Source organism: Monodon monoceros, unplaced genomic scaffold (assembly GCF_005190385.1).
Source record: "Monodon monoceros isolate NGI ecotype Baffin Bay Population unplaced genomic scaffold, NGI_Narwhal_1 Super_Scaffold_11, whole genome shotgun sequence".
NCBI classification, from domain to species: domain Eukaryota; kingdom Metazoa; phylum Chordata; class Mammalia; order Artiodactyla; family Monodontidae; genus Monodon; species Monodon monoceros.
In genome coordinates this window covers 135,559,259-135,564,474 of record NW_021703767.1, presented here as the reverse complement: position 1 = coordinate 135,564,474, position 5,216 = coordinate 135,559,259, and the positions used below count along the sequence as shown (strand labels likewise).

The following is a 5,216-nucleotide window of genomic DNA, read 5'->3' as shown; positions in this document are numbered from 1 at the left end:
GAGAGAGTCTCCCAAGATGCACTCACAACCACGCTCCAGGAAGGAAAGAATCAGATTTAAAGATCTTCTGAGTCAACAGAGTTCTGTTGGTAGATCACTACAATAGTATTAGTAAGTCAGAAATTTCCTGCTCCCTTGCATCTGTCCTTTCCCTTTACTTCAAGTCAGAGACCATCAATAATATGACAGAGGAGCATGAGTAGAAGGGCTAGAAGGAGAAGAAGTAAAGAAAGCCCCACTTTCTGATGGCAGGCTTCCTACCAACTCAAAGCCTGAACTAGATGAGAAGTAACAACTATAAGGAGATTGAAAGTTGTCTCCTACCCACAGAAATGGACATTTAAATGATTAAAATCAGACTGTGTTTGAAACCTGCAGGATCAAAGATTTTACTACTGAAGAATATTTTAAAAATATATGGTGTGCCTGAGTTTTCATCCAGGAGCAGGGGATACCTTAACATATATTTAAAGGAATATATAGAGAAAAGAGTTGTTTTGTAATTATATCTCAAGAGCCATATTTATTTTTGATATTTCTATTACAGTTTTAAATGGGGACAAGAAAAAGATCCATCTGACAACTATTTAAAAAAGATCTATCTGACAACTATTAAAAAGCAAAATTCATCAGGAAAATATGAGTTACAAACCTCAAGGCACCCAACAGCATAACTTTAATATATATTAAACTAAAACTAATATAAATTCAAGAAGTAATTGAAATAGATGTGTAGGACTTTATATATGCTTTCTATTCCACTCAAAATTTAATGAAATATGCCCCCAAATTGACCCTCTATTAGGCTTTGAAGAATACTTCAACAAATTTCCCAAATCAGAAATCATGCAAGCCGGATTTTCTGGAAACAATACAACTATGCTATTCTAAATATAGAGGAAATCCTCTGGTCATAGAGGAAATCCAAATATAAATTACAAATATTTAGAAATAAATAATGACAGCAGTGTGTGTGTGTTTGTGTATTCACATCATATAAAGTGGTACATGGGTGAAAATTTCTAATAGTAAGTATATTTGTTAGGAAACCATAAAGAAATGGTTTATGCATTCATTTTAAGAAGGTAGAAAAAAGACAGTAAAATATACAAAAAAGTAAAGGTAACAAATTAAGAGAGGAAAAGAATTAACTATATAAAAAACAAAAGTATAAACCAGATCATTAAAACAAAAGTTGATTTTTGGGAAAGTCCAATAAATACAGTCTTTGGTAAGCCTGATCAAAGAAATAAGAGTAAATGTCACAACTTTTGACAAATGCATAATCTCATGCATCTGTCATTACAATGCCATACAGAATAGATTCACCACCCTAAAAATCTTCTGTATTCCACTTATACATATCTCTATCCCCCTGAACTCCTGGCAACCACTGACCACCTTTATAATATCACATAGAGTGTTTTTACTACTCTAAAATTCTTCTGTGCTCTACTTATTCATTTCTCCCCACCCTGTTGAACAATGACCTATTCATTGTACCCATAGTTTTGCCTTTTCTAGAATGTCATATGATTAGACTCACACAGTCTATAGGTTTTTGGCAAGACTGCCTTCTTTCACTTGGCAATATACATTTAAGTTTCTTCCATATTTTTTCGTGGCTTGAGAGCTCATTTCTTCTATGCTAAATACTATTCCATTGTATCTATTAAAGAACTTGGTGCTTCCACGTTTTGCAATTATGAATAAAGCTGTTATAAATATTTCTGTGCAAATTTTTGTGTGAACATAGTTTCAACGCATTTACAAAAATGAATGGAATTGCTGGATTGTATGGTAAGCCTGTGTTTAGCTTTGCAAGAAAGTCCTGTGTCATTTTGTATTCCTGTGAGAGTTTCTGTTGCTCCACATTCTTGCTACCATTTAGTGTTGTCAGTTTTTGGATATGAACCATTCTAATAGTTGTGTAATGGTATCTTATTGTTCTTTTAATTTGCAATTCCCTGATGACATATGATGTTGAACATCTTTTTATAGGCTTATTTGACATCTGTATATACATATATATATATATGTATGTGTATATATATGTATATATTTTGGTAAAGTTGTCAATTCAGATCTTTTGCCCATGTTTTAACTGGGTTGTTTGCTCTCTTGTTGTTGAGTTTTAAGAGTTCTTTGTACATTTTATATACAATTTTTTTTAATCAGATGTGGGTTTTAAAAATATTTTTTTTCTGTTTTGTGGTTTGTATTTTTATTATTTTAAAAGTATCTTTCAAAGAGCAGAATATTTTTTAAAATTTATTTTTATTTATTTATTTTTGGCTGCATTGGGTTGTTGCTCGCAGGCTTTCTCTAGTTGTGGAGAGTGGGGGCTACTCTTCATTGTGGTGCACGGACTTCTCTTTGTGGTGGCTTCTCTTTGTTGTGGAGCATGGGCTCTAGGCACTTGGGATCCAGTAGTTGTGGCACGCGGGCTCAGTAGTTGTGGTGTACAGGCTTAGTTGCTCCATGGCATGTGGGATCTTCCTGGACCAGAGCTCGAACCCATGTCCCCTGCACTGGCAGGCAGAGTCTTAACCACTGTGCCATGAGGGAAGTCCCCAGAATTTTTTCTCCTTTAAAAGAAGTCCGACATCAACTTTATTTCTTTCATGGATTGTGATTTTGGTATTGTTTCTAAAAAGTCGTCTTTAAACTCAAGGTAGATTTTCTCCTATGTTATCTTCTAGAAGTTTTATAGTTTTTCATTTTACATTTAGATCTATGATTCATTTTGAGTTCATTTTTAGAAAGGTGTAAGGTCTGTGTCATATTTTTTCCCTGTAGATGTCTCATTTTTCCAGTACCATTTGTTAAAAAGATCATCCTTTTTTCCATTGAACTGATTTTAGTCCCTGTCAAAGATCAGTTAGCTATATTTGTGTGGGCCTATTTCTGTGCTTTCTATTCTGTTCCACTGATCCATTTGTCTATTATTTTACCAGTGTCACACTGTTTTAATTACTGTAGCTTTATAGTAAGTCTTGAAGTCACATATTGTCAGTCTATAGACTTCTTCTTCAATATTATTTTGGCAATTCTGTGTCTTTTTCTTTTTGATATACTATAAACTGCAGAATCAGTTTGTCAACATGTACAAAATAACTTGCTGGGATTTTGTTTGAGATTCCATTGAATCTTTAGATCATATTGGGAAGAACTGATATCTTAACAATATTGAGTTTTCCTTTGCCTCCTGGATCTGTCAGTTACTGATAGAGGAATGTTGAAATCTCCAACTATAATAGTGAATTTGTCTATATCTCCTTGACATTCTGTCAGTTTTTCCTCATATATTTTGATGCTCTGTTGTTAGGCACATACACATTAAGTACTATTATGTTTTCTTGGCAAATTGACTCCTTTATCATTATGTAATGACTCTCTTTATCCCTGAAAGTTATCCTTGCTTCTGAAATCTGTTCATCTGCCATTAATATAGCCACTTCTGCTTCCTTTGATTCATATTAGGATTGTATATCTTTCATCTCTTTACTTTAAAATTTTTTCACAGCACAGTGAATTTTAACATTCCCCTTTTTGGGGAATGAGAAGTGGCAAAGCCCACATTTGGAAACACTCAAAAAGTTGTCTGGCACTTTGGTAGAGAAAGGATTTGGTCCAAATTCTTTCTAGTTTAGGAGATGGAAAGGCAAATAAAGTTGGTAGCTCTAACCACTCTGTTCTGGGGTGAAGTTGAAGGTGGAGAGGGAAGTGGTCTGAGACAGATGGGCAGAGCATGAGTGTGAGCTCAAGTTCTTTCCAACAGAGGTAGTTGGTCCTGGGTGGATGCTAGGGAGTCACAGCAGCCTGAGGGTTTGGGCTGAGTAGATGTTGCTGTGGTTGCCTTCCTTTGCCCAGTCCACCAGCTCCCTGCTCCTGAACCACAGATGGATCTCCCTCTGGGCCCCTACACAAGGCACTGGCCTGGATGATGTTCCCTCACACTCATGAATCAGTCCAGATCATTTCTGGGAGCCTCATTTTCCCACCAGTCCTCGTGTGTTAACCCCTCTTGCTGTCTTCTGATGTGGAGGCTCAAGTCTCCCTGGAGTCTTCCCTGATGGTGCCAGGGGCAGCCTCAGCAGAGTTGCTGTTTCCTATCATGGCCCTTGTGGTATAGACTACATGGGGGTCTTGCCAGACCATAGGGACCAGGGGCCAGAGCTCATGTAGCTGATGAGGGCTGGGTAAAAGGGCTTCCTCCTGGTAGTGGTAGGCCTCAGCCAAGATACTGTCTGGTGCCTGCAGTGTCTTCGTCCCCACCAGCCCGAGGACCCTGCTCTCAAAGCCCTGGATCACAATCCCAAGGAGCCACTGCTGCAGGCCATCAGGCTTCACTTTGACCAGAATCGCTCCAGGCCCAGGCGGGCCCTTCTGAGCTGGGACACACAAGCAGGTATGGCCAAGGACTGGCAGGCTGCACACCAGCCTCCACAGCCTGGTGCATCCCATGAGAGGCTGCCCATGAGGCCTGGGTGCTGGCTGCTGGATAAGCACTGCAGGGAACTCGCCCCAGCCGCCGCTGGAGCCCCCCTTCATCCCTTTACTTTTAATCTATTTTTTTTTAATAATTAAAGTGAGTTTCTTACTGAGCAGTCATGTACTTTTTGATCTACTCTGACAGTTTCTGTCTTTTACCATTTAGACCATTCACATTTAAAGTGATTGGTCATACAGTTGGATAGATGTCTACCATATTTTTAACCCTGTTTTACTTGTCACACTTATCCTTTGTTACTTTGTTATCTTCATATTGTTTTCTACTTTTTCTGATTGTAAATCAGTATATGATTCCATTTCTCTCCTCTCTTAGCATATCAATTATACTTGTTTGTAAATTATTTTAGTGGTTGCTCTAGATTCTGCAATACTCATTTACAATTAACCTAAGCCTACTTTTGAATACACTATGTCACTTCACAAGTACTGCAGGGACCTGCTAACAGAGTGTGTCCAATTTCTCTCTCTCATCCCTTCTAACTCTTCTTTCCTTCATTTCATTTATTCATAAGTGATAATTATCCAATACATTGTTGCTACTATTACTTTGAACAGCTCTCTTTTAGAGCAGCTAAGAATAAGGAAAATATAATACTTTATTTTACTTTCATTTATTCCGGCTCTAATGCTCTTCCTTCCTTTATGTAGACTTTCTTATCTGTATCATTTTCCATCTCTCTGAAGAACTTCTTTTAACATTT

At 37.4% G+C, this 5,216-nt stretch overlaps 1 pseudogene; it reads right to left on the bottom strand.

Annotated features, from left to right (window-relative positions):
• Positions 1-3,812: 3,812 nt before the first annotated feature.
• LOC114890369 lies at positions 3,813-4,554 on the bottom strand (annotated as a pseudogene).
• Positions 4,555-5,216: the final 662 nt, after the last annotated feature.